General features: G+C 31.4%; 1 protein-coding gene across 7 annotated transcripts in view; it reads right to left on the reverse strand.

Annotated features, from left to right (window-relative positions):
- Positions 1 to 22,019, reverse strand: part of LOC118200162 (neuroglian-like) — a 449,595-nt gene extending 427,576 nt beyond the window's left edge. For 4 of the 7 annotated variants that reach the window (XM_085818771.1, XM_085818767.1, XM_085818773.1 and 1 more), the window contains exon 1: positions 21,922 to 22,019. The gene's annotated coding sequence lies outside the window, so the exon portion shown is untranslated. The remainder of the gene's footprint in view (positions 1 to 21,921) is intronic. The other 3 variants (XM_085818772.1, XM_085818769.1, XM_085818764.1) reach the window with 1 other exon arrangement.
- Positions 22,020 to 22,259: the final 240 nt, after the last annotated feature.

Below are 22,259 nucleotides of genomic sequence, written 5' to 3' on the forward strand. Positions count from 1 at the left end.
AATCTGATTCAAATGTTTTAGCCCAAATGGGCGTTAAGCTCAGAAATGGCATTTTGCGTCGAATCACTATAAACGGCGTTTCACTTTTCAAAGTATTGCCACCAAACATTATCGTCCTGTATTATATTTACAGAAATTAAATAGTGAAGAATCTGCATGAATGTATGTATGTTTCTCGCATTGTCAAAAAACAACGGTACCTAGAGCCATCGAATTTTGAATAACATAATGCTCCACCCAAATTTGGGCACCTGGAAGACCAAATTTTGAATTTGTTTTATCATCTATTTCATATTTTGTAAAAACTTTAACGAATTTTTGGTTAACATACTCAAGGATTTCAAAGCCAGTTGCAACATTGTACGGAATAAAACATTTTTATCACCATAGAAGCGAGGTTGTCTACCGGAAATTCTAAAGATAGGCTGTTTTTAAATATTTTTAGTCCAAAGGAGCACTAGGCCCAAGTTCTCTCGAAACGTGTATGCGTGTGTAATGGAAAAAAAGTGCTCCTTTGGGCGCAGTATAAAATCTTTTTTTTTTTTCCCCTCCCTTACAAACTTAACAGATTTACAGTTTATTTTACAATTATTTTCGGCGTATATTTAACTACATTTAAAGCCAGCATGCTTATATTTCAATACTTTCCTATAATTCTTTTCAAATGAACTTAGCTACGTTAACAAACATTAAAACAATATCTTTCAAATAAGAAGAATAATCCTTCATAACGGCAATACGAGGAATGATACTTCATAACGGCATCATTCCCGGTATCTTCTTTGCATTCTTTTATTACCTTCTTTAAAAACCTATATCACGGTGAGAATTAATAGAATGAATCGGCAGTTCATATTACAATCTAATTGTTCACAAATTTTAACTTACTTCCTAAATATTAGTTCGCATACTTCTTAACATGATTTCACTTCACCATTTTCCCTGAAATTCTATTAACCACTTGCGCTAAAAAGACGTGCCACGCGCGTCGAGATGTTTTTGTCTCAAACCGCGATCGGTGTGAACACCACGTCGATAGGCATTTATCGCAAAAATGAAAATAACGTGGTGCACACGTCGCCTAACAACGAGATTGTTTATTTCTCGAATTACAGCTCTGGATTGCATTCGCAGACGCGGAGCGGCGTAAATGAGACACTTTATCGCTTGTTATATCGTAGCGCACAGTACCGCAACCGTGAAGTTTAGTCGTAGCGCAAGTGGTTAATAATGCTCTAAGTCATATATAAATATATTTTTTTAAATATTTTGTTCACTTTTATTTTCAATTCTCCATCAGCAACACCTCTTACCTAATATTCAAATGCAAAATATACCACATTCTTGCAATTCGGAAATAGGTATTTTCTTTCACTTTCAGCGCTTCATAAAAGATTCGTTAAACACGGAAACAAAAGGAAAGTCAAAATACCAATATTAAATTTTAAATTTAACTGGGATCATGTGAAACATCAGAAACAAATCCCTAACAACTTTGTAAAAAGAGTCTAAACTAATTAGTTATTTCTTTTTGGACACTGAATAGTTTTAGTTTACCATATTTCATACATATATTTTATATGCAGAAGCCACACAAATTGCCTGCGAGAGCCTATCAGGCTCGCGAACCGCACTTTGGCCACCCCTGATATATATAATTAATATGAAAAAAAACTCTTTTTTAGAAAATTATCCTGTCCTAGGAAAAAATTGTATAAAGAATTAAAAGTGCTACTACGCAAATCCGCAATGATAATGTGTTATTATTTGATATTATATGTAATGTATCATATTTATTGTAATAATTACTTTTAATTTAATATTTTCAAACATTAAATTAATTAAATTAAAATGTTTATTCGAACTTTTAATTTTACTTCAAAAAATTTTTTTCGAACATTATATCAAAAACATTTTTTCGAATTTTTACAACCCTTAGCAGTTTGCACATCTATTTTTACAAACCTTAGCAGTTAGTAACATTTTTGCACACAAAACAAGCATTTAACATTACTTAAAAGTTTACAGAATAGGTTTTTTACAATAGCTCACACAGAACTTTACATTGTATTAGCGACCTCTATTTACTGTATATAGTTAGCAGAAACAAATTACTCAACCTCACTAAGTTTAGCAAATGCTAATCGATTCTCAGGAATACAAATAGGTAAGTTAAATTAAAATTTGTTATTTACTAGCCTTTTTAGTATTATTTTTATATTTTAATAGATTATATACAGTTTATTTTTGACTTACATGCATATTTCTTGTAGAGGAAGTTTCCAATAGGTAAGAGTTTCTAAATTACTTTGGTTTTCTACTCTTAATTATATTGGCAATTTATATGTAATTAATATTTTAATTCCTAGTCAATTTACTTGCCAAATTTCTCAAAATTCCTATTAGTGTAAATTTCTTTTTTAGTAATTTACAACATTTGGTTTTACTTTTGGTTTTGAATATTACTATACCCTTGCCTATATGGATGACGAAACACGAATTGAGTAATTGAAGAGTTAGGTTCGGAGGCAACTTCTCCTTGATAAGATCTGTCTCCTGCCCGCTCAACAATTATTCACTTATGCAAATTAATTTGGTCTTAAAAATTCTTTAAAAATATTTTTGGGATTAATTTTTCGGAATATAATATATTAAATGATATTGTAAATTAGTTCGCAGCATTAATTAATCTTTTACATTTGCAATTAAAATTTCATAATTAAATTTTAAATTTAAATTAACTTTAAATTAGCTTTATACGAATGGAGAGTATTTGTTAAATTCATATATATATATATATATATATATATATATATATATATATATATATGTCAAATTCTTTGGATTTGGAATGTTAATGAATATACAAATATGATAAAACTGTCTTATACTAAATCTTCAATATTCTATCCCTTCTTTTTCTTTTCCAATGCGTTCTATCCAGTAGTTGCAATATCTTATCTGATTTTCTTTCGGCTGTCAATGTACATGTTGATTTTAAGCATAAAAAAGCATTTTTACTGTTAATAATGATACCTCCCCACCCCATTTAATTTTTCCCCCTCTCTAATATACCCAAATTTTTTAGCATGGTGACTTACGTCCTCTCCGGAAAAAAGAAAGTTGTGTCTAGAAATTCTCTAGAAAAATTTGCTTTCTATGAAAGAGGAAGAAGGAACCCAGAAGAAAATAATGCAATAAACGGGTTAATAATACATAAACATGAATAACTATCAACAACAAGTAAACCAATTAATAATGATAAATTAATTCATAATTTAAATAAATATATACAATTGTAAAACAACAAAAAAAATGTTCAAATACTTTTTTCCTTATCTAAGAAAATTATTTTATGACTCAACTCATGTTATGGTAACCGTTATTCTAGTTTATTCAGTGCCTGAAATTTGCATTTCCAGAAAGCAGAGCCTGTTATTTCTATAAAGGAACGCAGATGCTCACCTATGTGAAAAACGTAGGATTGGCGCAAGTGTCGACGATCAGTTTCATGCGAAAAAACAAATTTTCAGGTTGTACACGCTCCCTTCTGTCACAATATGAAGATTTCTGTCTTTACGAAAGCGGCCAACTTGCATAACGGTGCGTCACCGTTTTACGGCGATCCTGTAAGGGTTTACACCTTCTTCAAAAAACATTAAGTCTCGATGATATGATTTGTTTCACTTCACTGCATAGTTTTCCCTAACAAGCAAAAACGTTAGGTATTTGTTAGTTCCTTAGCCCAAGAAAACACCAATGTTTAAAATTTAAAGCGTAATTTCTTTCGCACCGCAGTTAAACAATTCCTAAGGTTAACCATATTAAGTAAGGATAGTGTACATTTAAATATTGAAGCACACTGTTCATACAGATTCATTTTAAAATAATTTAACTATAATTACAAAACGCTTCTTTCAATTCAAACTCACTACTTCCTGCAGTAAATTTATTTCTTTATTTCACGAATGCAATAACAAAAAAGTACTTCCAGAAATGAAAGTTAAAAAATAATAATAGTAATGCCTCGATTTCTGTGATTAGAGTTCCCCCCCCAACCTTTCTTTTTTTCGCCGTTTCTCCGGTTATCGTGTCAGGCAGTTTTAATGAAGCAATTACAGTTGCCATAGTAACAGTTGAAATGATTCAGCGTATGACTACTTTACTCTTCTAATTTTACCCTATCATTTGAATCCATTACGTTTTTGAATTTTAGATGTCCCAAAAATGATCAACATTTTTCAGCTACACCGACTTTAAGCAGCTTACTTAGCTGCTTAGATTAGAGCAAAGATGAGATTTTTTTTTTTTATTATTTATTTGCATGATGTTACGTTACATTACATGATGTAAATTCTCTAATGAAATATTTCACGTCTCAGATTCTCAATTCTTTTAAGTAAAATCGCTTTCATTAACAGCAGGAATAATTCTTTTCCATCATAATGTGCTATAAATAGAAACGAAATAAAGTATATTATTCGAATTTCTTTACTTGACCACTCTGCACCAAACAGTTGTTTAATACAAAAAATATGAAAATTTGTAAACCAAACTTTTCCTTAAAACCTTAAACTAAAGACATGGAATTTCAAAAAAGTGCACCAAAATCTACACGCACGATCGAAAATTCCGAATACCTAGGTAAAGGCTCACAATATATTTACTTGCATCCTGCAAATATACTTATTTCGACAAAATTAAGCAATGAAATTATTTTTTATTTACCGTAATGACTAACTAATTTCAAGTAAAATAAAACAATAAAATTAACTTTTAATTATATATGCTCCATATTCAATGCATAATCTCGTTTTATTTTTAAATGCAGTAAAATTAAGCAAAGAAATTACCTTTCATTCTAGTAAATTAAAGCGATTAATTTGCTCTGTTTAAAGAAAGTTTAATTAAACTGGATACCAATCACGTTTGTTTGGTTTGTTTTCAGAAAAGAATAACTTTTCATAACTAAGCAATGATTCCCGAAGTAATCATGAACAGACTTATAAACGATACGCAATTATTTTTCTATTAATTTTTAAAAGTTACACTTTACCAAACGATGCGCGATGACACGTTTCATTGGCATACGATGGCATGCAATTGAATTAATGAGAGAGAACATCATGGCATGTTTAGTTTATTCATTTATAAAAAATTATTTTTATTTTTTAACTGCAGACTAGTAAACATATTTATACACTTTCATCAACATTAACTCAATAGCTTCTTTAAAATGCATATTATATTTTCTTATCCTTTTGTATTTAAACTATATTCATCGAAAATATAATAACACGTAAACAAACAATAGCATCTTTAAATTTGCATGATCTCGGAAGAATAAGAAACTATCTAGCTTCCGAAATCATGGTTCTTCTTTAATCTAAGAGATTTTGAAACGTTTTCGATGGTTTAAATTAACATAAAAAATAATACCCAGCAGCAAACATTTTTCAAAGTGGTATTGGTAGTAGTATGAATTTTTTGAGGCATAACCTGAATGCTTATGATGCGCCAGCTACAAGTTGCATGTATTTAGAAACGAGAACCAAACATTTATGAGAACCAAACAGATTTATGTACTATCTCTAACAAAGCTCTATTTAGCTCAAACATTGTAAAATTGCCATTATAGGGATCTGAGTTGGAGGAATTAAACACAATGGGTATTTTCTTTGAGCTGCATTTGGCAGAAATGCTGGAGGAAAGTCTCATCTATTGCAGTCGCAATTTCTTCTGCAGTGATAAACATTTGGCCATCTTTTTTCTAGAAAGGAAAGTGAATGGCCTTTATACATTAACGCATACTTTCTTAACTAATTCCCTAACTCGTTTACTTGCGGTAGATGTTGTTACCCCAGTCACAAAGAAGATCCATGATTTTTTCTGACTCCGGCGCCATATTGTTCTTGTATATGCTCTAGCTTTTTTGAAGACTGTAAGATTATACAAAGTAGGGTACCTACGAAAGATTCCCCAACCTTTTCTTTGCTTTCGCAGGCTCTCTTGACATTCCTGGTTCCACAAAGGTTTTGTATACTTTGTTAGAGCAGTTAATATTTTGGGAATAAAGTTTTCAGCTGCTTGAAAAATTGTGTAAGTAATGGCTTATCGATATTACTTCACCCACAGACGCCATTATTTACCATTTCTTCTGCTATGATAGCATTAGCAGAGGAAAGATCCCAATTCGCTAGCTCAAACACAAATCTACGAGGTCTTAAGATTGGGCATATACTACACTCTTTTCTGCTATGGACAAGAAGAAAGGGAAATGATCACGATTCAACGGGTCATTGCCGACAGTAAAAGTGTAAAGAGGGAAGAGGGATGGTGAACAAATGGCGAGATCAAGCGTGTGAAATGTCCTGGTTGATTGGCGGAAGCAGGTTTTTTTTCCCCCCCATCGTTATTACGAAGAGAGAAACTAAGCATTTATCATTTGCTCTATCTATCGTGAGGTATAAAGTCAGGCTCCGAGATAACACCTCAAAAAAGTTTCTGAAGATATGTAAACTGAAGCTGCAACTTTATTTAGTCCCACTGATGTTATCTTTAGTAAATTCGCATATGCAAGCTTTTAACAGTCTCTATGGAAGGTCATCGGATCTAGGTCGTTTGATATTTTAGGTTCCCTTGCTACAAATAGAATATATTTACTGATAGGAAAACGTGAAATTTTTCACAGTACGCCTTCTGAATTGCTTATTACTAAGAATCGATGAAGTGTGTCTGTAATTAAATCACTGGCATTTGCTTCAGCTCGATGTTCTTGGTGACATTACAACAATCAAAATTATTTATTTTCATATTGAAATGGTAATAATTCACGTCGGAACTCACCATTGAGCGCTATGAGGAAACACAAATTCCTGCGTTAGGGTTAACTGGACACATATGCAATCTGAAGCTCCACAGTCGGTTATTTTAAAAGCAGATACTCTGGAAATATTATCCCCAAGCCACCGACACAAGAACTAGTTACCAGCCGATTGACACTAGAGAGGACAGCTGTGTGCTTCCCATTTGGACTGAAGCAGAGGCCAAAGCAGTGTGTTGAGGACAGTACCTACCCTCAACTGCCAGGACCCGCCTTTACAGCGGTACGGGTCTCCACGCACGGAAAACGTGTACGCAGTTTTCTCACCAAGATAAGCTAGGGTTAATAGCGTCTCACAATGGGCCCATCCTCCAAAGAGAAAACCCCAAAGCAGAAAAAATAAAGCAAAGAGGAGGGGAAATAGAAAGGAGGATAGATTTAGGCTGAGGAACGTTACATCCGTGTCACCAAGATGATGATTCCCTGCAGGGCTTGGATACCTCCGGATTGACACACACGTACTCACAAAAAAGCAAGCCCCTGAGGGCCAAATATTTTTAAGAAGCTTTTAATTCAGGTAATTATATTGATATATAATGGCTTCCAACGTTTTCTAAATCAGTATACTGGCTTACCAGTAGCCGATTAAATAAAAGTACGACAGCTGAACAGTAGGGTGGCTTGGCAAATGCGGTCAAGAGCAGGAGACTGACGTTAATTACGGAAGGGGAAAGTAAACGGCTGTGTCAGGGATCATAAGGGGAGATGAGATATATTTAAAAAAAAAGTGTTTTTAGGTCTCATTCAATATCAGTATATCAGAAATAAATGATGCACATGGTATCAGAATGGAGACAAATTACATACGATACGAAAAGTTATATTTATTTGTTTATTAACATTTCATTATTACATTGTTTTCGTTCAGGAATTTCCTTCCACCCCCCTCTGAGCAATACATACAGGTACATGTAAGTCGGCTGAAAAGCACTGCTATAAACAAATAATCCAACCCAATTCCAGTTGAACAGCGCTTATTAATACTAATTGTTTACGGAAAGCATCCTAGTTTTTGAAAAGCTTCGTATCATCTAACATAAAATTAATTAATTAATCATATTAAGAATGATTTTGTGTTGAATATGGCAAAACATATGAGGGTTGGCTAGGCATGATTTCATGGAGAATTTTCTAAGGAAAATGGGCTCATATTTACATACCTTAAGGAAATCCACGAAAATGCTTACACAAAGTGGTACGTTGCAGTAGGGTTCCTTCAATCCATCTATTAAATTTGCATCTAATTGTCAAGTGCTCAATTTTTTTGGCTAGTTTATACATTCAAAGGAAAATACAAGTTACTCACTGAACTTCGCACGTTAGTCTGAATAACCTTTAAACCCGATGAACAGTATATTTCTGTGACAAGGCGAGCTTTCTGACTGTACAATCTGTTTTACATTTAGCGAGCTTGTGCCGAATAAGTTTATTCGCTATTTTATGTAATTTCTGCAATATTTTGTAATTCTTTTATTTTTTTTCATCTGTCCTGTGTCGACTACTTTAGTTCAGTGATCCGTATTAATGTGCGCTTTTTTAAAAAAAAATTTAAATGCTTCAAGAATAATTAATTAGAAAAGGGCATAATTCTCTTCTTATCCTTAAATTCTTCAATAAAAAAACTGCATTTTTAGCTATAACCAAGTGAAATAATTTTCTAAATATAATTCAAAGCATGAAAAATAAGGTACATAAACAGCTTGGAAATGGAACTAGCATTGAGATTCTCTTTAATATGGTGAAGCTTAACAAAAAGTCTACGAAGTGAAGTAATTCCGTAGAATATTTTCTAACTCTTTATGATTAAATTGCACTCAATTATACTTTATAAACGACATGTAAATACTATTTAATGTATATGTGTGGATGTGTGTTTGTGTGGCTCACTAGCGGCTGAGCTGTAAAGTCGTTGAACTCTCGCAGGTCGATCCGGGGTTCGAATCCGGATAGACGGGGTTGGCTGTATTGGCGTTTTCGAGGTTTTCTCCACGTGTAACGTGCATAAGAGTCAGTTTTGCTTAGAAAGTTCTCCAAGAGGCACCCTTACCCTTATGCAAATAACCGTCGAATGCTTTGCTATAATCAAACAAACCAGACCAAACAATAGATATATAAATAAGTCGCTTAAAAAACTGCTATATTTTATGTATACTCGTTAAGTAGTATTTCAATATATATAATGATTAAAAGAAAGGAAAAGTCGGATCCTAACTGAATGTATATAATGTAATCCCTATGAAGGCCCTAACAATTCTTTCTCACTTAAAATCGTAACCCAAAAAGAGAACAAATTAAACTTCAGATACGTATACAATACTGAATCTAATGCAAAAAATACAAAATATAAAAATAAATTATATATGTACGAAACCTAACAAACTATTTATATTGATATTACGTAAATATACGTATGGTAATGAACATTGTATAATAAAGATATTTTATACCTTGTTCTATATTTGGTTCCATTTATATATACCTATACATAGATATTATATAATTTAAGGATTCCGTTTAAGGATTATAGTAGTAGTTAATACTACTACATATGTATTTTTCAGTATTATTTAACTTCATTCTTAAGAATTTTCTGCAGTCTAGTTTGCGTTATTTTATTCATAAGTCTCAAATAAAAACAATTATTGTTTATATGCCATTAGAAAATTAATCAAAAAGCAGCGACCACAATGTAATTGAGTAACAGTCCTTAGCCGTGAAAAGGTTGAAAGCCATTCGGTTATGACTATTATCTCGCATACTCAGCTACTTCGCATACATGGAACATAGCATTCGAAATGAAAAACTCAATATTTACTACTGTGATACTTCTTTGGCGAAATGAAGCAACTCCAATGATGGAACACAGCAATAACTTTTATTTAACACTCAAAAAAAATGGCGACATACAAACAAAAAGAGAAAACATATTCTATCATTTAAAAATAAATTACATTCTTCGTGCGAGAGTCGCACAAGGCACTCGAGTCTAGTTTCAAATATTGCCATTCACAAATACCTTAATGTTCATCTATTTAAATTATTTAAACTACAAGATTTTAATATTATTTAAATCTGTTACAACCTCTCCCCCAACGGAGAGACTTTTGCCGAAGGGAAAAGTTCTGTAAATTTCGAAAGTTTATAAGCTCAGCTTGCTCAATTGCTTAAAGAGAAAAGATAATTTCTCTCATAAGTTTCCAAATTTTCAGGCCGAAAATTTTAAGTTTTAAACAAATATTTTTACACCACATTTAAATAGGAAGAAAATGGACAGTGTTCAAATTAGTCTTCGTTTTTTTTTCTTGACGGCGCCTAGATCTCTTCCATGGTGAACCAGTTCCTCGGCTATAATTCACAGCAAAGCCTTTCCTCAGTTCATCTGTGCCTTTCGGATAATATTCATTTGTCATTTGCTTTCGACAATTGTTTTTTTCGTCTATTAGTAGCGGCTTTGATATTAAATCAAAAGCCGAAAGATGATGATAACGCTGCATTGCAAAATGATTCTCAATATTAATTTCTTTATCGTTTTTCAAATTTTTGTGAACATCTTCCTCTTTTAATTCTGGTGATTTAACTTACATCTAATAATAATGGTAAATACATCTCTGGATGCTTTATTTTCTTCCTTCATCGGTTCCAAGATCTGCTCTTCAGCTATTTTTCTTTTCCTTTGAGCTGTAGTAGAAATGGCATTAAAATGGTATCACTAAGTTTACGTTCAAGTGATAAAGTAATAAAATAAGGCAGTTCAGTGTTAACAGGAAGTAATAACCTGATATCACTAATATTACGTTCAGTGATGAACTAATAAAATAAGACAATTCAATATCAACACGAAGTTACGTTCAGTGATGAACTAATAAAATAAGGCAATTCAATATCAACAGAAAGTTATAATCTGGTATCGCTAATATTGCGTTCAGTGATGAACTAATATCATAAAGCAATTCAAAATTAACAGGAAGTAATAATCTGGTATCACTAATATCGCGTTCAATGATGAACTAATAAAATAAAGCAATTCAATATTAACAGGAGGTAATAACCTGGTATCACTAATATTATGTTCAATGATGAACTAATAAAATAAAAATACGCACGATTATTCGATCTCGGTCGGTGCCTCCAAAATAATTATGACTGTGATGCTTCTTTGGCGAAATGAAGCAACTCCAATGATGGAACACAGCAATAACTTTTATTTAACACTCAAAAAAATGGCGACATACAAACAAAAAGAGAAAACATATTCTATCATTTAAAAATAAATTACATTCTTCGTGCGAGAGTCGCACGAGGCACTCGAGTCTAGTTTCAAATATTGCCATTCACAAATACCTTAATGTTCATCTATTTAAATTATTTAAACTACAAGATTTTAATATTATTTAAATCTGTTACACTACAAATTCATTCGTGTAACAAATATCTGTCTTTCTACACCTATGGCTTTAAAAAAAGATGTTATTTATCTTACAGTTTATCGTTAAGTAATACATTTTCATTGTACAAAATTGCATTCATTCGAAGAATTCAATTTGTATTTTCCTCTGTATAAAACTGAATGTAGAAAAGTTAGATGTTTAAACAACCCCCACAATTTCTTAAGATCCCGAGCGAGATTTTCCGCTCCTTTTCTGCTCTCCCCCTGAAAAAAGGGATTGTAAATTTACGACCCGACCGCATATAAGGGTATTTCGAACAGTAGCAGTCCGACCTGGATTAGAACCCAGGCGAACCGAACTGACTAAATGGGCGTTTTCATTATTTTTCCCAGTTTTTCTAGAATGTCCTCCATGAGCGCATCCCTTACCTTAGAAAGGTACTCTCACGTGCTTTCCATAATCGGTTAGAAACATAAACATTATTTTTCCCAGTTTTTCTAGAATGTCCTCCATGAGCGCATCCCTTACATTAGAAAGGTACTCTCACGTGCTTTCCATAATCGGTTAGAAACATAAACATACGCATTCTTGTAATACAACGGATAGTATATCAGTTCAACACGAATCAGATGCTAAATTCTGAACAGCACAATTTATTTTAAAATATTTCTCCCATTCGATATCTTCCTATACTTTTGTAAAATATTCTGAATATCCAGGTCTGTATACATATATATTCTATTCATAAAAATGTCTTGCTGTTGCATTATTCTAATCGTCTTTTTCTATCTTTCGTAATATTTCTGAAGAAATTTATTTTGCGTTACATTTTATTGTCGTACCAAAATGTATCAAAAGTGGGATTTTACACTGCAGTGGATTTAATGTAGCATAACTGCTAAGTTAGCTCTCAAGAATATAACTTGTATTTTGCATGCATTCCAATACTGAACACAAGAGCAGACTCTTAAGTTACGTAAAGAAGGCTTTGTAAAAACAAGATGCTATTGGGAAGGATTTTATTTACATTAACAATTCAAAATCCAATATTATCTAAAATACTTAATTTTTAAATGCTCCAACTACACTAATTTTTAAAAAAAAAACTATCAATGAATCAAAACCGTCATAAAAAATCATCAAAAATGTACATTTTGTAATGTACATTTTAAATCTCCTTAAATGTAGTAGTAAAAACGCCGTTCCTTTCATTCCAATCTAGTTTTTTATTTAACATTATTCTAACTACGCATGTACACGAAATATGAGTCATACTAAACGAATAATCATGTTTATTATTGGCAGCTAGACAAGATGAACTCCTTCTCACTGTTTATCCATAAGTATCATACAACAAAATTTCGAAACGCAACTGCAGTCAAAGCCACGAAAAATCAACCCATGTAGATATTGCACAAATATTTATTTATAAGGAACGCGGCAGTTCGGCCGATAAAACAGTATTTTGCTTGTTATTTCATACGATCTAATTCGTGTATCATCAGTTCGTGAATGCTTAGCATATAAGTTTGCTCCTTAAAGGTTAAAAGAGTTGGCTTATATACGATCGAATGATATTAAGTTCAAAGCAACTTAAAATCATTCAATCACTAAAATATCTATGAGGATTTGGTACTCAACTTCCAGCTCATCTAATAGGTCTCAGATGGAGGCATTTATTTGTATTTTTGGAGATACATAGTTGAATTTTTAGGACAGTTTTCAATTAGTCTTATAAATAATTTTTCAATTTTGGCTGAACTGTAGCAATAAAATTTTACATTTCGCTTATACTTGAAAACATATGATTTTTATTTTAAACTGCTTTCAGAGCACTAAATGCTTAGAAAAAATAGCACGATTTACACATTTTATGTACATGAATGTCAAATTAACGACTACAGTCCATACACTTTATAATAAATTATACTATTATTTTATTAAATCGTAAATTCTAAAATAATTCGTAATAATTCGTTGGTATCGTAATTATACAATAACTCGTAATATTAATGATATCTATCCTAACAATTATGATCAATATGTTAAGTATTATAAATTATTTTTAAGTTACAAAATAATTTAATACTAATCATAATTTTTAAATTACAAAATAATTTAATACTAATCATAATATAAAATTAGAATAAATATTGGGTTCTAACAGATAACTAATTAAAGTATAATATATTTTCCTTATTTCCCGATATAAAAATTAAATTCTTTTTCAAGAAATACTTTTTTTTTAACAGCGAGTGTCACAAAAAATACGTTCCATCTAAACTAGAGTTTTAACTTAAAACGTACGCTTTTCTAAAAGTTACTATAAAAAGGGAAAAAAATTAAATTTAATTTAAAAAAAAAAAAAAAACTAAACATTTTCAGATTTTAGCGGCCGCTTACAAAAGTTCTTTAAAATGGTATAGTTTATCAGTACAGATGGCTCAGGTGGAAAAGCGAAACATTTTACAAGATACTAGATGAATACACATTCAGGCTAACATGGGAACGTTATGTATTTCAAAAGCGAAAAAATATATAGCGTAATTATATATGAAAATATGTAATGTTTTTAGCTAGATATATCATGAATTTACTATATGCATTTTTATTTAAACCAATTAGATTAAAATTTAAAAATAATAATATTCTTACTAACTGTTATCTATTGCTTTTAAATCGCTTAGTTCGTTAATAAATAACAGATAGATAAATATGAAACATCTTAAATTTTGTTCTTGGCAACAGATTCGAATAAAATGTGAAACAACGCATTAAAAGCGGACGACATTTAAAATGAATTAACGCAAAATCGTGTTTCGAGACTAATCGCCCTTATGGGCTAAAAAGAACTTACACTGTGCAAGAACTTTAATGCGACTCATATATATGTATATGGAGGAGGAGGGAAAATTTCTAGGTATATCCGTATAAATTCCTTCTTTGAATTTTGTTAATTTCTTCGTCTTTGTACGCTAATCCATAATAATTACTAAGCCAAACGACGTTATGTCTCCATACTGTGATTCACGCACACACGTGTGGGTGTGCATCTTATTAAGAGTCACGCATATGTATAGCTTCCTGGCGTGAATACTTATCAGGAAGTTCATTAATTAGAAGGAACTCATCAAAGTTTACCAGATGCGCCAAATTTCATTCCCCACGCCTCCAAACTGAGTTGATGACAATACTCTAATAATAACTGCACAGCTACTTGATGCGGAATCGCTTTCTCCGTACTTATATAATTACTCAGTTGATATTCCCATCTACCATACTCAACATACTGGGGTTTTGCTCGATATGTTCAAAGCGGCTACAACAGCCATTTTGGTCAATCAGACAGTACTGACCTACTCTCTGCTCTGCATCCAGACGCAAAACTTTTTGAGTTTTGCTTGGTCTTTTCTCAGTTTTCTTACTAATTACGCCTGACATTCATTTATTACATAACTGCTCTAGAAAGAAAAACGTAAAATGATCTTTTTAACTCAAAATTCAGCAAATTGTTATCTAACTTTTATAAGTTCTCAAAACTTCGTGAGCTGGAGAATCCCTTTTATGATGTAGTAAGATTCTTCAGTTCTCACCGCATTCCTTACCAATTACTTTTATAGTATATTTAAGAGGGATGGGGTATTCGAATCCCATAAATCGTACGAGAGATTCGAATCTTTGCATATTTTTTATCTTTCGAATCCTAACTCAAAAACCCCTTAAAGTTCTATGAATTAAGATTAGTTATGGCGCTAAACAGAGTTATGATGTAAAACAGATTGTTAAACTGCTGTGATGTTAAACAGAGTTAGAGCAGACCACCGGATATCATTTATTGATGACCCTGAGTACTGCATTTTTAACATTCTGGAGAGAATTTCGTTTTCTAAGCTTGGTATTTATCTGTTAATTCTTACGGTAATGTTCTTACCCTTACATTTGCTTTACTTTTAAAGATTTTGAGGAAAAAATTAATTAAATTGTCATTTTTTATTTGTCAAATTATATCACGAGAATAAGCCTCAAATCCAAGAGTTTGATTTATACACTTTCCCTGTTAATTTATTTTAACCAAAAAATTCTAATAGTAATTAAAAGTTCTTTCTCTCTCTCTCTCTCTCTTTTTTTTTTTTTTTTTTTTTTTTTTTTTATTATTCACGTACGTAGAGTATGAGAACCTTTCGGATTCAAAACAATTTGTAGTACTCTAATTTTTAATCCATCTTTCATAATTAAATCATAATACCGAATTAGATTTTAGTTTTAAAAATCCACCCATGGATCTTTATCCCTAAACATGTAAACTCATGGAGTCGCACGAGTCTACAGTTTTAAGAACTACTGACATAACTGCTTCTCTAAAGGTCAATTTTGCATCTCATAAATTAAGAGTATATGTAAATTGCTTTCGAAAAACAACAACAAAAAAAAAAAACAAAAAAAAATGTAACTGTCCGTCCCTGCAAAGGAAGCAAATATGGACCACCTAATAGGTGCCTCCATAATAAAGTGACCACCACTTCTGGCCTTAGTAGTGGCCAAGCTGAAGTCGGCTAAGAGCCCGCCATTTGTAAAGAAAAGTAAAATAAAATAAAAAATTTCTTTTCTAGATAGGAAGATTCCAGGCTTTCCACGCATTCAACGATTAATGATTTAAAAAGAAGTGCTGGACCTTGCTTGAAAGAAGGGCCGGCACTAGGTTTTCGGCCGCCCAGGGAAATCTTTTCATATACTAAAATGTGTCGCCTGTTGTCTTCCTAAATTCTTGTTCTGCCCCGTGCAGCGGCACGGGTTGCAACGGTTCTGGTGCCGGCCATGCTTGGCAGCAGTATTACTTTACCGTTTACAGCTATTCCACATGTGCACGAAGTATATACAGAATGAAAGGTAATACAATATTATTACATTTCTATCCAAGACAAAAAATGGTTTTCCGATATAAAACAAATTATGTGACATGCTTAGATTTTAATAATTGTTCACAAACTGCATTGAAACTTCCGAGAAGACAGCAAAATGGTTCGAAACGATGTGGGTCTTCTATGAAAGTGCTCCTTACAGAACATGACTGAAAACAAAGGAACCGGGCTTTAAGGTTTATCTTAGGATGTTAACCAATCTGGAGTTCTGATGCTAATTCAGTGAATCTAACTTATATCCTGTGAGTAACATTAGTGAACAGTTCAAATTATAAATATATGTAATGCAGAATGCAATCAACATTGCACGTAATAATGTAAAATACAGTTAGATTATTATGCCTAGATGACAATATTATTTATAAAATAAACGAAATAAATAATTGTTACTTAATACATAGTGAACTATTCTATTCAGCTATTATCTATAATCTAATTAGAAACACTATCTGTAAGCGATTGATGCTGATGAATTCGCTTTTATGTATTTACTTTAGTCAAATCGAAAACATGATAGTAATAAAAGTTTTTCTTAGTCTAAAGAGGGACAATTTGACCAGAAGGTTCTATTAATTTCGTTTTGGCACTTTGCGTTGATTCTCTACACGCGTTGTTTCACTTTTAAATTGTTGCCACCAAATATTATCGCTGTGCATGAATGTATGTATGTTTCTCGCATTGTGATGAAACAAAGGTACCTAGAGCTATCAAAGTGTGAATGACGCAATCCTCCTGCGAATATGGGCATCTGGAAGCCTTAATTTGAAATTTGTTTTATTATCGATTTCATAGTTTGTAAAACTTTAACGAATTTTTGATTAAAAACTAAACGATTTCAAAGCAAGCAATAGCAATTGTACAGGGAAAAAAAAGTTTTTTCTCCAGCCGCGAGACTGTGTATCGGAAATTCTAAAGATATGCTCAATTTAAAATTATTTTGCGATATTACCTTTGAACTGAATTTTATGGTTTAAGTGCGAAGAACATGTTATTTAATAAATAAAGGTAACACACAAAATGTTAAAAAAAACGCCCCTTTAGACGCAATTTAAAATCTGAAACCTTTCAGATTTTTTTTTGCCCCGTTATTAAACTTGAGCGAGAAAGTGGAACACATAACTGGCAGCACATGTTAGTTCGTAGAACTACAAGTTTGTCAACTCCTGCTTAGGAAAACTAACCTCAGAATTATCTCACATGCTGAATGACATCTGAGACACGCTTAATGCTTCCCAGCGAATGAGTCTGGAAACAGTTTCCGGTCCCCATAAAAAAAAAAAATAAATAAATAAATAAACCTTCTTTTCGTATTGTAACATATTTATATAAATTTACTTATTATTGATAATTAATTTATTAAATAAATATACGTAAATATACTCAAAATTCAGCGCATAAGAGAGTCATATGATAATAACACGTATTTATTATTTTCATATTAATCTCTTAAAAGATTCTTTTTCTCAGACTCCCCCCCACAGCAACTGGGGGGCCTATAGCAACCCCCCATATATGCATGACGATCGAGATGGTTAAAAATATTGTGAAATACAGAGCAAGTCAATCTATTTCATGTTTAAAAAAAAAAAAAAAAAAAAAATAGTGACTTTCTCTCTAGACATTACACTATTATTTACTTTTCACAATAATGGATATATATATATATATATAAACGGAAAGGGGAGCGAAAAGAAAATGTCTACCAACCTTGATATGCATTTCCTGTTACAAACTTTCTTTAAATACAAAAAGTTCCACAAGTCATTTTTAACGTTTTATAAATTACTTCTGAACCCTGATTAAATCGGAAGGAATGAAATTGCTTTTATAGGACTGAAAAGTACTGCAATTCAATTAAAATGGAATTTTACCTTATAATCCTAATTTTATTACAATACTTTATTAACCATTTTTTTAATTGCATACGTAAGTTAATAAACGACTCAACAGATAAAGAGGCTGAATACATTATGTTAATAAACAGCTTAAATACTTGCTTTTAAATATCAGTCATTCATCCTATAATAAAGTGAATAATCATTAAAGTCTTTGTCTCTTAACATCCGTGTCAAGTCTTCTCGCGCTTTTAAACACGCGACCTACGCTTGCACCTGCAGTGCGGCTGTTGTCTAACTGGAAGCTTAGCTTGAAGCAGACAAAAACTTTTTATCTTGTTTCAACTAACGATCTAAGAAACAATGCTTCTATTGTTGGATTTCTATCGAGACTTGAGTTTTACATCTTGTTCTTAAAATGTTATTCTGCACTTTTTTTATTATTATTATTAATTTCATTTTACGATTTTCGACTTAAGCAGATATTTTTCACATAATGTTGTCTTTGTTTAATGTATACATAGAAACGCTAATGATTAGCACTCTATTACATAAATCTTCTTTTAGTAACACGTGTAACAAATTTTTTCTGCAATAGAAGGGGGTAAGAATAAATAAATAAAATATATCAATGGAAATTGATGAAGTATTGCCAAACACACGGCATATTTAAAGCATCTTTCAAATGGTACACAGTAAAACATGACATTCAGATGATTTTGAAATTTTGTGATGAAGGTAGACTTTGACCCTAATATTTGCATTTATCGGTGATGGCCATAATACCATCATTTACCAATGTTTTCTCAGAAATACTCGTCTGAGAACTAACTAAAGGGAAGAAAATAATACTTTCACGTTTCTCGGCGGCAACAAGATCTACCATTTCCATAAAGTAATTACGGTAGATTAGTAATGATAGCCACGTACCTTGTACACATGAAAGTTATTCATTAATTTCTATTCTTTTTTAATACCTTCGCATAAACGTAGGGAAAAGAAACGAAACCGTAGTCGTAATGATTTAAAAAAAAAAAAAAAAAAGAAAAGAAAGAGAGAAAGAAAGAAAAAGAAAACTTAAAGGTTTCAGATGTTAAATTACATACAAAACGGCATCTATATACTTTTTTTTTTAAATTTTGTGTGTTCCTTTTATTTATTAAATATCATGTTCTTCGCACTTAAATCATAAAATTCAGTTCAAAAGCATTATCGCAAAATAATTTTAAAATGAGCATATCTTTAGAATTTCCGATACACAGTCTCGCGCGCTGGAGAAAAAATGTTTTTTCTGTACAACGTTGCCATTGTTCGCTTTTGAAATTATTGAGTTTGTTAATCAAAAATTCGTTAAAGTTTTACAAAACATGAAATCGATAATAAAACAAGTTTCAAATTTGTGGTTCCATATGTCCATATTCGCAGGAGGATTACGTTATCAAAATTTGATGGCTCTAGGTCAGCGAACAACACACAGGAGCAAATAAGAGTCACCGTGTACCATGTTTTATCACAATACGAGAAACATAAATACATTTATTTATGCAGATTCTTCTCTATTTAATTTCTTTAAATATAATACAAAGCGATAATATTTGGTGGCAACAATCTGAAAAGTGAAACAACGCTTGTAGTGAATCAATGCAAAATGCCAAAACGAAATTAATAGTCATTCTGGGCAAATTACCCCTTTGGAATAAACAGAAGTTAAAAAAAAAAAAAAAAAAAAGTGGCACAGCGCAGTGGAAAAAAAATTTTAAAAAAAAAGGTAAATATAACAAATAAACTCAATGAAATAAATATAAATAAAATAAATAAGGAAGCAGAAAAATTCATTTATTCTGAAACTAAAGATAATGAAAAATTAACATTTTCCCCAATATAATGAAACAATGAAAAATTAAACAAGTTCATGAAACTTAAAAAAATAGTACTGCTGAAACTTAAACAAATAATTATTCTAGAATCATTTCACAGATGTACATTATTGATGACGATAAGTTTAATAGCAGAAATGCTATTAAACTATAATTATCAAGCAAACTATAATTATCAAGCAGAAATGCTTGATAATTTTATAGTTCACACAATATTTACACAATGAAAAAATATGGACTGAAAATTGCAATATCCATGATGGATTAATTACTCTTATTCCATCAAAACACACCATTTTAAGATTTTCCCAGATATATTTTTGATCACTTTCGGTTTTGGTTTCAACAGTATATTGCATTTAAAATAAATCATGATGTGCTACTTCGATCATAACCTGCCCGATGTTAGCAACACCCAATTCCTCAGTTACATAGAGAACAGAGCTTTTTTCCAGCTATTAGAAGACTTCTTTATGTAATTACGTTTATTTAGTTAACTTACCACTTAAATACAAAACTTGTCAATTTTTTTTTTTTTTTTTTTTTTTTTTGCCGCTCGTTACAAGTATATGAATGGCACGATGGTAATTATTGTAGCGTTATAAACTACGTACAAAAGATTATAAAATTAACTGCATATAAGTTTTGAGTCATCAACAACTAAAATCGATATTAAAAATATCAATATCGCATTTATTAATGCTTAAATACGTACTTTAAACCCAAATGTCACATATTTACTTAAATCTCGTGAGTATTTTAAAATTATACTAATATATACTACCTTTTTTTTATCGGTATATATATATACTACCTTTTTTTTATTGTATATATATATATATATATTTTGAACTAAAGAAAAACTTTACCGTCAAATCGGCACCTCAACATTTTTCTCTGCTAGTATTATCTATGGCACGTTCCAGAAATATGCCTACAAGAGCTTTAAAAAGCCTCAACCGCAATAAATTATTTTGCACAGGAATTTTTTCTGTTCTGTAAATATTAACAGCATACAAAAAATGAATATTAAACGAAATACAGAATTAAAATTGTCTGCCATAAAATATGAAAAAATTAATTTACAGACAAAATTCCACATAATGAACATGTTACTAAAACATTTTCAGTGGATAAAAAAAGTTAGATGAATTATCGTAAAGAACTAATGCTTTTCGAATCTAATAACATTACATATGTATAAAAAAATTAAAACGCATTACATCGCAGCTCAGAAATCGGAATAATTTTTAACCTCTATATTCTAACTTCTATTTATAATAATAAATATAAAATTAAAATAAATATAAGAAAAAAATTAACACATCTAAAAGGATTCATTTTTAAATAAGAAAGAACTAGTGAAAATTCAAAAGATATATTTAGCAATAGTTATTACATATTTTTAAATTATATATATTTCAAATAAAATTTGATGCTCTTGATAAAAAAAAATTTCCAAGTTTATTGCCATATATAAACGCGTTCCATTCCCCCGGCAAAATATTTACAGTCGGTGCACATTCGAAGTTACAGTTAGTACGATTTCGAGCTGCGAATAACAAATGCCTGTACAGAACCCTTTGTTTACAAGTAATTGCTGCTCCAATTAAAATTTCTAATTTGTATAAAGAATTAACTACTTATATTGGAGCTAAATTAACGACATAATTATAAATAGGTTTCTATTTCGGAGACACTGTAATTGAAAAACGCCAGATAGTCTAAAATCATATCCACATTAAACATGTGCTATGTTCGCGTTAATATAAACCCTAAATCGAAAGTAGAGTGGCGAGTTCAAGCGACCGCTTTCCGAAGATGAATTCTAACCAAAATTAACACTAACCGGTAGGCACATTTACCTTCAAAGCCGCGGTATAAACAGTGCAACTGCCATCCATCTGTTTGGTCGCCAAACTTGCTCAAATGAACAGCATCTGCCTTAACATTCGATAATCGCTTGCCAACAACAGTGATCGTAGACAACACTAGACAGATATTAAAAATTAAGCTTACCTTTCAAGTAATATTTTTAAATTCCGTATACAACCAGGCACACACTTCGTCCGCCTCACTTTCGACTGTTTCGCGTACACACACCCAAAAGCGAAGCTAGCGCCACATCGCCATGAACTTTTAGGGTTATTAGAAATGCTCTTCAATTTTATCGCCAAATGAATAGAACTTGGCGCATGTTGTTTGACGAGAGTAAAATTACAATGAAAAGTGAATAACGTGCCAACAGAGAACAAAACCATAAATAAGTTTTGAAAGCATAAATGGACAAAAAACGGAAATTGTGAAATAAATTTTATTGAATGGTTTTCTACGTGTCTCATGCCAAATGTATCTTA

Source organism: Stegodyphus dumicola, chromosome 6 (assembly GCF_044657685.1).
Source record: "Stegodyphus dumicola isolate Sdum_Otavi_A_Nest chromosome 6, ASM4465768v1".
Classification (NCBI taxonomy): domain Eukaryota; kingdom Metazoa; phylum Arthropoda; class Arachnida; order Araneae; family Eresidae; genus Stegodyphus; species Stegodyphus dumicola.